Source organism: Lissotriton vulgaris, chromosome 4_1 (assembly GCF_964263255.1).
Source record: "Lissotriton vulgaris chromosome 4_1, aLisVul1.2, whole genome shotgun sequence".
Taxonomy (NCBI): Eukaryota; Metazoa; Chordata; class Amphibia; order Caudata; family Salamandridae; genus Lissotriton; species Lissotriton vulgaris.
The window spans coordinates 1520251168-1520263535 of record NC_141691.1 but is presented as its reverse complement, the minus strand read 5'-3'; the positions used below and the strand labels follow the sequence as shown (position 1 = coordinate 1520263535).

The 12368-nt window shown below is 41.5% G+C and overlaps 1 protein-coding gene across 1 annotated transcript in view; it reads right to left on the bottom strand.

The window, feature by feature from the left end:
• RP1 (RP1 axonemal microtubule associated) overlaps positions 1–12368 on the bottom strand; it is a 2616437-nt gene that overhangs the window by 507384 nt on the left and 2096685 nt on the right. The window lies entirely within an intron of this gene.

The window sequence follows — 12368 nt, the reverse complement described above, 5'->3', positions numbered from 1 at the left end:
TGGTGAGATGTATATTAAAATTGCGATCATCTATGTTGTAATTGGTAAAGAAATAGTGCTTTCCTTTGTATGTGATTCAGGCTTTCATGCTCAGAATTATATTACGAAAATTCCAATGCTCATCTATTCCTTAATGCAGGGGTCTCCAGCCTTTAATGTAATAGGAGCTATTTATGTTTAATGAAAATCCTCCCCAGCTACTAATATTAATAGAGATGTAGTAGGAACTGTATCAGACAGGATTAAATTAGTGGCAACTAGGGCCGGCTTAAACACTTGTGGCACCCTGTGCGATAATATTTGTTGGCGCCCCCCCAAATGACCACCCCTGCCATGGATTCCCCCACTTCCACCCTTTAACAGTGCCCCTCAAGTCTCCATAACCACTGTCTCTCAGATTCATTTAGTTTTATAGCACCACTCATACCAGTATAAGGTGTCAGAGCACTTTACATCACACACATTGCTCAGAGACAATCATATGTGTGTAAATCAGTGTATAGGAAATGTTACATCAGACAGGACTACAAGGTGTAGGAGTCACATGTCATTGATTCTGGTAGGCAATATAGTTTAAGAGTCCTTATTCTGGAAAAGCAAAAATTCTGAATTTATAACGTAACACCATTGTTACGGGTTCTCTTTAATAACAAGGCTTGCTTTCTACCCAAATGAACCCTTTTGGCAAGATTGGGATAATGAAAGACTGGGCAAAACAAAACCTATAGCTCTAACATATACCTTGCAGTTTGCATGCAGCTCTTTAATGACAGTTAATAGCTATATGTTTTATATTAGGATTTTGACTTATAAACTACAAGTGACAAAATGATCTCTCTTACAGAAGCAGTAACCCACTGACCTATTTACAGTATATGCACTTTGTTATCTGCATGGTACAAGCATTTTAACCACCTGTGCAACCTTACCATGAGCCAAAACCTCCACTAGGCAAAACTCTGTCTCTCTCCAGGAAGACAATTAATCACTGGAGTTATCTTGACATTTTAATTGACGCCTGAAAATTTCTGGAGGCAAGGAATGCGGCAGCAGGTGGTTTTAAAATGATAGTATACTTGCAGAAATTACACCCCAAGCCAGCGTCCGGTGCGGTTGCACCGATCGCACCACCCTAGAACTGGCGCTGATGGCATCCATGTGCAAGATTACTAGTATCGAATACCTCCGTGCTTCAGGCACGGTTGCCAGCTGTTATGTTAAAAATGCTTTGTCAATGAAAAATGAATCTACACGGGTAATACCAAGCCATAGCTGCAATGCCTCTAGCACCAAGTTAATATTATTAGTAAAATTCGCCCTAAAACGATTTGATTTTATAGCTCTAATATCAGTTTTAAATATATCTTGGATATTCAACAATTTATCTCGAAACGTAAGCTTATGAATTCTGAAAATATACACATTTTTGTTTTTAATACACATTTTTCAATTTTGCTATTCATATATAAATTCAACGAAGAAGAAACGTTGAATTTAGTTCACTGGGCTGCCCACAGGAGAGCTACCTATAGGTAGCGGGGGAGCTATTAGTAGCTCACGAGCTACTCATTGGATAAACCTGCCTTTAAGTGTTTATTTACATTTTTTTAACCATTTGAGATTTAATTTTTGTTCTAGGTTAAAGAGCACAGAGGCCTTTGGATCATGGTCCATTAACACACCGTTGAAAACAATAACAGTTCTTTCATTCCATGTTGAACACTGCACATTTCTGTGGAACTGTTCTATCAGAGTGCAGCCTCGTTCTGAAGTTGGCACAAGGAAGTGAGGATTTTAGAAAATAGTGGCCTCGGCTTCTGTTAGTGCTAACTGTATCTCTCTCCCAAAGTCTTTGTAGGAGAAGATCTTGGCACTTGCTCATTAGTGGCTGTCTACAAGATTCTATTTTGGCAGGTATTCCTGCTTCCATTCACTTTTATTGAAAAAAGTTGTCAAAATAAATCTTTAAAATGACAAGCTCCAAAAGAAAGAAGTAAAAAACCCTCACAGGAGCGCTCCTTCTATGGAGAAGTGAATAATAAATGAGCTACTCCTTCCCTCATTTATTATTTATTTTATTCTTTTTTATATATATTTTTGGGTGCTCCAGTGCCCACCAAGGGCACCCACAGCTATTTTTATTAAGTTGGTGGCACAACAGTTGCCCCAAGATCCCGCAGTTCCAGACGGCTACCCAGCAGGCACCATCATGGATGCCAGTAAAAAGCAAGATTTTTTTTTTAGCAGTTGGTGGCCATCTGGGGGTCCCACAGTATGATATTTATTGGGGGTCTGTGAGGGGAGCCCCAGGGCAAACGCCAGGCGCAGACAACTTAAATGATTGGTGAGAACACCAGTTCCCACCCAATCAACATCTCCAAAAACTCCAAATCCATTGAGGGCTGTGTGGGGAACCCTCTGCCAGCAACTTTTGCGGGAGCTGGTGAAAGTTGGCCCGACTGGGAGCAATAATGTGTTCCCTGCCCAGGAGGCTCTGGCCATTTATTACTGTTCTTTGCTGTCTCTTACCGCATTCATAAACTTTAGTTTTTTGTGCACTGGTCACACTGGGACGCCCCCAGTTTGCCATCATTGGGAGCTGTGGGAGGAGTCCCAAGGCCCCTGCGGCTCAGCAGGCTCCCCAGTCAGCATCCATACTAGGGGCCTACGGGAGCCAGCCATGTTTATTTTCTTTTGGGTTCTGCAGTTCCACAGTACCTCACAGCATTGCCTCCTGTTAATGGTCGCAGGGGGAGGCCCAAGACCCCAATGGCTCCACTGGTTCGCGAGCCAACATTCACCCTGGGTGACTGCTGGACCTGGCAACCCTGAATGTGCTCCTGCGGTGCAAGCAAAGCACTGTTCTCATGAAATGCTTCGGAACTTCAAGCCAATTGTGAAATTAAAACACTAAGGGTTCACCACCAATTTGAGTGTACAAGAGCTTTCCTAACATCAGGGTTTGGATACCATTTCCTGGATGTTGGCGGGCCCATGCCTGCACACATACTGCCACCGAAAGTGGCTGTGAGCAGCAATATATATATATATATATATTTACTGAAAAAACAAAGGTTAAACTAACGTTATAGTTAGGTGAAAACTCAACTTTTTAAGCAATAAAAAACACAGACATTTAGCAGTTCTAGTTCCTTGGAGAAACTATAACTCACACCCCCATATTGCACAGTGTTTTGATCAATGATGTAAGTTCAGATCTCATCAGTGATGTTATCCATGATGTCATGCTACATGCCATGAGAGATATGGTATGTGAGGTCATGAGCAGTGCATGTCAAGGGCACGAACAGGTGGGCCGGACTGGCTGTAGCGGGCATCGGGCGTTTCCCCGGGAGGCTGAAAGGGTGGGGGCCGGTGTTGTTACTGGGGGCCGGTTTTGAAGCAGTGCTGCCATATCGGACACCAGTAACAAAAGCAGCAGTGCTGGAGGCCAATTCAGTCAAACAGCTGTGCTTCACACTTACACTACTGCCCCCCCTCCCCCCCCCCCCCCGGGCGGTCGGATAAAATTGGGCTGATCTGTGTTCTCAGCCTGGCCCAGGGCACAAAGCACATTGGAAAATGCACATACGGGTGCACTACTAAATCTGTGTAATTCTCTATTTTTTTAATTGAATAAGGTGAACATTCATATACATTTGTATTTATTAATATCAGGGGTTTTAAACAATTCTTTAACATCTATAAGCTTATTATCTGAGCCTCTGTTTACAGTATGTTCCAAACTTCAAATGCTTTTTTTGCCGCCATTCAACAGTGGCCTTGCCATATGCCTCCATTTTACGAATGTAGACATACAAAGTGCATTATTTAAATAAAGTATTTTAATGTTTTTCGTATTATCATGAACACTTGTGGAAGAGATCCAATAATATTTATCACGAAACACAAACCTTAAATATTTTTACAGGAAGAACTGAATGCAATGAAAAACATTGTAACCCTGTCAACAACGTGTGAAAAAATAATCTGAAATTATGTTTTATAGAGATAGTCGATTGCTCAGAACACATTTCTAACTATTTTGAAATTCCCTAAGAATTTCAGCAGTAGTCATTAACCACGCCACGTCACAGATTTCCAGTAGTGCTCAAGTGAATAGCTGTGTGCAAAACTGTCACTTGGTATACAATGCTACAAGTAGAAATGTATGGCAAAAGTGTATGGTACCAGGATATGTTTGGCAGAACATACGCTGTTCCCATACGTGTACACCACATAAGACTAGGAGGGCCACAGACCCTTCTGTATACATATAGAGATGTGCAGCCTTAGGGAGAGATGAGGTTTGGGGTCCAGCTTGCAGATGGTTATGTCTTATGCAGAGGTGGAGGAAGGAGGAATCCACTGCCGAATGTTACCACGAGTATGTTGTGAAAACTCTTCTTTCTAACTTTTACGTCTGTGATTTGTACTGAAATCTTGGAAAGCTACTGCAGTATTACAAGACCAGAGTGATGCGAAAGGAAGTAGCTGAGTGACTGCATGGCCTCCGTTTGACGAATGAGTACTCCCTTCGTGTGCATGCTTTGTGAAGCATCCATTAAGTAGAATGGTGCCATAGTTACAATTCTGTAATGAGGGAATCCCCAATGAAAACTACTACATCTAGTAGGATTGTAGAAATGGATAACTACTGAAGCAAGCTAAAAGAGTTTCAGAGGCAGCTTTCTTAGTCAAAGTAAGATATCTGCTTCCATGACAGCCATCAGATTTCTCAAGAGTGAGTGAGACGTTTCTCTCAGTTTAAAAAAAACCCATAAAAACATTTACATAAACAGATATCAACCAGTGATTAAAAAACGTGTATAATTGTCCAAGCAGCCATCACGTAATGTGAGACTGTGCACACCACAGTCCTAGAGGTATCAGCCTCATTAGTCCCATCACTGACCTCAAGGTCTGAATGCTCATCATGCCTTTCAGCAACAGCCGTACCTATTTTGCACTCTGGGTGGCATACATTGGGCAGATGAACAAGAAGTGTGCTTTATGTTCAACTCAGTGCAATCAATTGCAGCATTGTTTAGTGTGGCCGTGCAAAATATACCAATTATAGGTCAAACGTTTTAATGGTAAAAGGCCAACCCTAAACTTGAAATGGACAACCCTAGACGGTAATGGCTCCACCTCGTCCAAATAAGACTCAAGTTTGGTTACACATTTGTGTGGTATCTGAAAGCTATGTCTCTTCAGAGTCTGTGATGGTGGTGATGAGATCAGGGGAGGGCCAGAGATGGGACAGTCCTAACTTCCCTACAGGACCCAAACGTGTCTTCACTAGCCCAGCGATCCATTACCCATGAGGACTTAAACACTGAGCAGTACCTCTGATGGAGCAAGGATTTGCATATAAGCAACTTGCTGGATGAATCCTCTCCTATAATCATAATAAAGTATTAATAATTGTTTGTCCTATTAATTTACACGTATTTCGTACACAATGTAGAAGCAGGGGAAGCTTGCCTATGTCTCTACTAACAAGTAATTGAATGAGACTAAAATGGCTACTAAAAACGCAGGAAACTAATTGCACATGCGCCAACTGCATGATGTCATAACGCTTGGAGCGAAAGCTTTGCTTCTACGCACTAACGTGCAAAATGGCCGCTTCAGAACTCACATGCTAAGCATCTGCTTTGCTCAAAACTAAACTGCGTTTTATACTAAGTGCTAATGCATAAAGAATTATTTTAAATAAATGGGATTAGAGTAGACATAAGTGGTATACAGTGAAACTATTTTATTTGAGTCTAACATCTTGTCTTTTTGACTCCTCTGTTAGTTCGCTATTTGGCCTAATTTGAGAGACAAGGCTTAAATCCACGTGGGTAACGTGCGCAGTCCCAGTAGTACGCAACCCTGGAGTCGTGACCCCAAGCGTTGGAACATGGTCAAGGACGATATTTTCTCATAGGGAGAAAGTGACGGAACATCCTGAAGGCTCAATGAATAAATGCATAAATGTAATGCAATGTTTTATTTTAATATGAGAAAACGGGTTGGAATAAAATTTGGGAGAAACAAATCAAATGGGGGGGAACATAAGACAATGCTCTTTAGAAAAGTATTACACTTAGTATGGTGTGACGATCATCCCCTTGGCTTGTCCAATCAGAATACACAATTTACACAAGTTTGAAACATTTGGGGGTGGAACATGCCACCAGAAGGTATAATTGGGATAGTTAGTAAATTGAAATAAGCTGATGGCTGCCAGAATGCTGAGAGATAGACATGCTGTCCGAAGGCTGATTGATTACCAGAAGCAGACTTAGAATTTTCAAATAAAAATTAGGAACGAGAGTGCGGAAGAGGACTGAGGAGGCGAGGGACTAGGAATGAGGTGCAGAAGATAGTTCAGTAGGGAACTAGTATCTGAGAGGGGTTTGACGCTGGCGTTGATCTGTCCTGTTTAATCCTGTCCTGAACCTGTTACCTGGTAATTCGTGGGGTCCAAACTCTTGGCCAGAGGGGTCTGATCTCACACCATCCTAGGTAAATATAATGTAATTGTGTCAATGTGGCTTTTCTCTCTGTCCTCTCTTCCTGAGGTACTTGTCATTTAAATCTATAGATTAAGTTAGGAAACTGAATTTTACCTTCTCAGAATGATGGTGTTAACACTGTAATTTGCATCTTATTCACAAAAATATTTTCATATAAAACTTTATAATTTAAAACTGAGCCTGAGGTTATTCAATGAAATTAAAATAGGTAAATGCTTAATGTAATTAATTACCAACTCTAACTCAACTAATAGATCCATGAGTAAGAAAGGGCTTAGTAACTAAATAAATAGGTTCAAATTCTCTAGGCAAACGGACATATAAGGAACCCAAAAATTGATTCCCGGCAGGGTTTTCATCAACTAGATACTGTAAGTAAGTGTGGGTAATGGACCCGAATGTGTGTTATTTAGTGATATTTGTCTGTAGGTTAGTGTCCTGCTGGATCACCTCCATTTAATGGCTTATTTTGGCAATCCCCCATACTCCTACCTAGTACATACAAACTTTTTATTGTTTAACCCATTGACCGCAGAGCGAATTCCGCCACGGTGCAGGTGATTTAATGAGTGGGCGTGTTTCGGGTGGCCCCCGGCCGTGCTCCGCAACGCCCACTGTGACATCAGATGGCCGGGGGGCGTCCGACGCACCGAATGGGTTAAGCTATTCAGCCTTTACAATTAATACATAAGAATACTCAAAATAGATTTTGAAATACAAGACTGATCTTAACTTGGCAAGCGAGAAGACATCCATCAACCCAAAGCACAGGAACAAAGGTATTGTGGAGGTGCTGGAGATAATCCTACAAGATGCTTTAAAAATCTTTTCTTACATCATGATAAAGGTGTGCCATTGCAATAAACCCATATTTCTGCTCCACAGAGGCTTTCTAACATTAGGCTTTGTCGTCCTTCCTTTTCCCTCACAAAGCCTACTGGTTTGAGCATCCTGGCTCGACGCTCAACCAGGGAATGGGGGCCTGGGCATGTTCTCCATGCAGGCTGTAATGCAGCCTGCATGGAGAATAGGGAGAGTACACATGACTGGTTTGGGCGGCCCGAAAGTGCTGACCAAACAGTCATTGCGCACTTGAGCAAACCACTCCTCCCCTGCCTTGCTCTGAGAGTAGCGCAGCCACACTTGCCTGCCCGCAAAGCAGCACAAACATAAAATGATAATAAATGAAAGTTATTATCATTTTATGTTTCCTCTTCCACACTACTTGAAAACACGGGCGGCAATGCTCCTCCGCCACAGTGGAGGAGCCGCCAATGGGAACCACTCTTCATCAGGAAAAAATCAACAAAGTAACCTACACACAGGAATGTCTCTCTGTCTCAACATTCCTACATATAAGAAAAAACATAATGAGTGGGTAATCTTTCAATGTTCAAGCTGCCAAACTATGGAATTCGCTACCCACAAATGTAACATCAACTGTCAACCAGCTTAGCTTCAGAAGATTTGGCAAGAGCTGGCTCTTCCCCACATGACTACTATACTCACACGACAACAGTGTACACAACAGTATACTCAGACATGACAAACTATGCTTCTCACAGTATGGAGATGAAGTTGTTTTTATACATGTGTCACAGTACATTAAACTATGCTTCCTGTTATTATCCAATACATTTATATCAGTAAAATGTATATTATACCACAATATACGTGTATATCAGACCATGTCATAATTGATGCTTCTGTGTACATATAGTAGAAAATATAGATTTGTTTATGCCTACTACTGAAACGTTAAAAAATTTAATGAAAAATGTGCATAGTTCACCACAAGATAAATGAGTAAATCAAACAATTGAAATATTGCCTTTCTCTGCACATATTGGTATTTATATACAGGGATTCTATACAGCCAAAAAAACGTTACTTAGTGTCTCATGTGCATGTATGTATGTAAGTACAAGTAAAAAAAAATTGTTTATAAAGAAAAGTCCTTTAAACCTCTGTCCTATCCATCTTCACTCTGACTAATCCCAAAACGTTCTGATGATTATGAACTCCCAAAGATCCTTCTAAAACGTCCCCCTCCTTTTTTTAGCCATGTCACCAAACTAACAGGCACACACGACCACTGCTTACAAAAACAACTTACTACACTACCTTTTCAAATCCATTCCCATCATTCAATCCCTACACTAAACTTTACTACACATACAAGAAAGCAAGAGCACAAACCTACACAACTAATGCATAAGAAGAAAACAAAAAACCCAATACTAATGACCTCTAATCTTGGGTTCTGAAGTAGTCTGCTACTCGTCACAAAGCGCCTTGTCAGGGGTAGTAAGCACAAAATAAATACAATTTATAATTACAATGTGATCGTTTATTGGCTCGCGTAAATAATTCTCCAACTTTAAGTTATGTGTAAAATCTGAGTATGGTCTTAACATTATCAACTTGATTTTAGCAGTGGTAATAATCAAAGCCTTTTGTATGTTTGTTGAATTTACCAACCAGACAAAGGGGTGTCTTTGAGACCAGTAAGCTATCACCTGCGCAAAAAAAGGTTGCAATCTTAGTATTCCACCTAGCAAAGGAGCATCATTTATGCATGCTGGAGCAATCCTGAGAAATCAGCGCTTGTCCACCAGCAGACCAGTAGCCCCAGCCCTGGCAGTCTACGATGGCAAGGCCTTGGCCTCTGCTATCTATGGCTCGGAGCTGTGGGGATGTGAAAACACCACGAACCTGGCAAGAGCGGAGAATACGTTTATGAGAGATATGGTTGCCCTTCCGCCCTCTACTCCTCTTAAACCACTTTTTATAGACATGGGAAAACACTCTATTTCAGACGTAGTGCGCCTCCGACCTTTGCTGTTCTGGGTGCGCCTGAGAAGGACGCTAAAACTGGCAAACTAAGCCTTAGTGTTGGATGAGTTGATCATCTTGAATAGTTTAAATAAGATCCACTGGCTAAACAAATTAAAGCAGTTGGTTTTGAATTTAGGTTTGGGAGAATTTTGGATCTCCCAATCCCCTCCCCATAAGCAAATTATTTAAAAAATCTACTGGGAATGGGTCCAGGCGGAGGAATCAAAAAGTACAAAGTGGGGGTCTCTAACTACAAAATTTTTGGAACACAAACCCACCAAGAAGTTTGAACCCTTCCTTGATTTCATCCAAATCCCAAGAGATAGGTCGCTCTTCATGAAAATGAGATACGGAGTACTTCCTCTGAATAAATTCATGGAGGGATGGAAAGGATTGAGGACTCATTCCCATACCTGCCCTGGTTGCCCTTGTATGAGCGAATCTTTACCCCATTTCTTGTTCGCGTGAATAGCATATAAAAAACCAAGAGCAAGATGGTTAAAACCTGTATGTAGAGAGTTGGAAGTGAGAGATTTTAGGATTGCTTTGCGTATCCTCTAATCAGATACTACATCTCTGTTTGTCGTATGTGGGATTGCTAAGTATTTATCAAATGCATGGTTTATACGTACAAGACTGCTAAAAACTATTGAAGGCTAGACCGTGGCATCCAACTTGTCACCTAAATCCACTACTGCATATGACGTATGACTTTTTTATATATAACTAAGTGTTTTATATGTATATATCCTTTTATTTTTTTTAAATTATGAAATGAATCGAATATGAGATTTTAGATATGTGTGTTTTATGTTCGAATTGTTAGTACTTTTATGATATGTATATATCGAATAAAGTATTACAACAACAGCATGCACTAACTGCCTCTAGCAACTGGTTTACATACAGAGAAAACAACACAGGGCCAGTGAATAACCTTGGCTAATGCCTTTATTAACTAGAAAGAGTTTTGCGTTTTCTCCAGCTGGTCCTCAAAAGACATTTGCAAATTGTCCTTGATGAAGCCTAAACAGGATATTCAGGAGGCCAGAGGAGATACCCATGGCATGTAGGCAACTCTATAACAATCGCCTGTTGATATTATCGGAGGCAAACCAAGGGGCCACAAAAAACACATATGATGGATCTTTCCTACGTGTAACATTTTTCAAGACATCAATAAAAAATAAACAAATGATCAAGGATACTGGTTTTCTTTCTACAATTTACTTATCAGTGTGATAAAACGACACTGTTCTCAGTCCTTGTTTCGAATCTAGATAGTAATAAATATGAGAAGGTTTTCTCTCTATTATCTATCAGGTTTATCAAGAATTACCTTTCCAGATCATGCTTGTGCTTGTGGCCATTCTTCTGTAAAGACACAATTTCAGCTCCATTTGGAGGGGGTGGAGCTCCATTTAAAATAGTCCTGCTCACAAAATTAATGTTTCTGCCCACTAAGATAGGATCAGATTAATGCAAATCAGCTTCTGTGTTATTAAGGTATGTGGCCTTGCCTATCTTTCGTCTGTTAAATGCCTATATGATCTATCTCTACATTGCCTTCTGTGCCTCCTACAGCATGATAAAAGGTAGACTGGCCATTGTATGAAACAGAAACCTTCAGTGATGTCTATTTCAGGCCTTAGGGTTTATTCTTTTCTACAATTTGAAAGATGGTCCCATAAGGTAGACCATCTCTTTTTTTTTTTTTCTTTTTATCCTCATTTGCGTACATGGCTCCAATCTATCAAAACAAAAAGCTGCCGTAGAGCAGAAAATCAGGCAGTGCCTCTGTACTGTCACAGCGTCAGCTGGCAGGGATAGCGTAGGAGGGGTGGTGACCAGATCCCAACAGTAACATCTGGCAAGCCATGAAACTCTAACATGCGGGCTGTTTTGTTGGACAATAGTGCCCGAGATACCAGGGCCCCAAATGCACCGCTACTACTGTAGCAGAACCAGAAGGTGAGCCATGTCTGTGTTAATCATTGGACCTGGGGGAAAAAAAAAAACCCCAGGTTCAATGTGACCTCTCCAGCTGCTTCCAAAAGGCTCTTTTTCCCTGATTCCCTCCCCTTGCCAGATCGAGTTTTGAAATCTGGAGAATTGAAGAACGCCATTCGTAGAAGGTGGGTGGCAAGGCGTCTTTCCAATGTCTGCAAATTTCCCTGCGAGCCGCCAAAATGGAATAGAACACCAGGTTAGAGGCAGCGCTGCGGGCCTTCCCACTCAGACCAAAGATGACTAAGCCCAAATCTATGGAGATCTGAAAATCCAGTATCGAGGACAGTTTATTACTTATGGAATCCCAGAAGGGGGTAATTTGCGGACATTCAAAGAACATATGGATGTCAGACGCCGCCTCCAGACCACATCTAGGGCAAGAGACCGGACCTGTCAGGGAACATTTTGGCAGTCCCTGCGGGGAATAGTAAGCCCTGTGCATTGTAAATAAGTGGTTCCTTCGGAGCCACGCAGGCTTAACCAAATCCCATAGGACCCTGCATGAAGTTATCCAAAGTTCTTCCACGTCTTTTCCTGGCATCGACTCAGCCCACAATTGCGTTGGAAGACACAATTTACCATCTGCTTCCTCTAGGATCATGTTATACCAGAGAGAGATTACTTTCTTTATAGGGGGTTTGTCCACCAGGCACGCCTCTAATTCACTCCCTCCCCCTATGGGAAGACTGCTGTTCCGCGAGGACTGTGTGCTAGATGCCTGAACCCAACTTGAGATTTGTAAATATTTAAATCTTGAGAGTCTCGGCCCGACTTTGTTGATCAAGTAGTTCCATGGAAGTAGAGACCCATCAGAAAACAAGTCCAGGATACAATTCCAGCCTCTTTAAGTGGTAAGGCTAATGCATCTTCCGCCCAGGCTGGGGCGCAGGTAAATCCCATATTGGAGCTCTGCTTGAGTGATATCCTAGTTTGATCAAGTGCCTCACTCTATACCACATGTTGGCCATCCCCTGTAGTACCTTCAGCTTT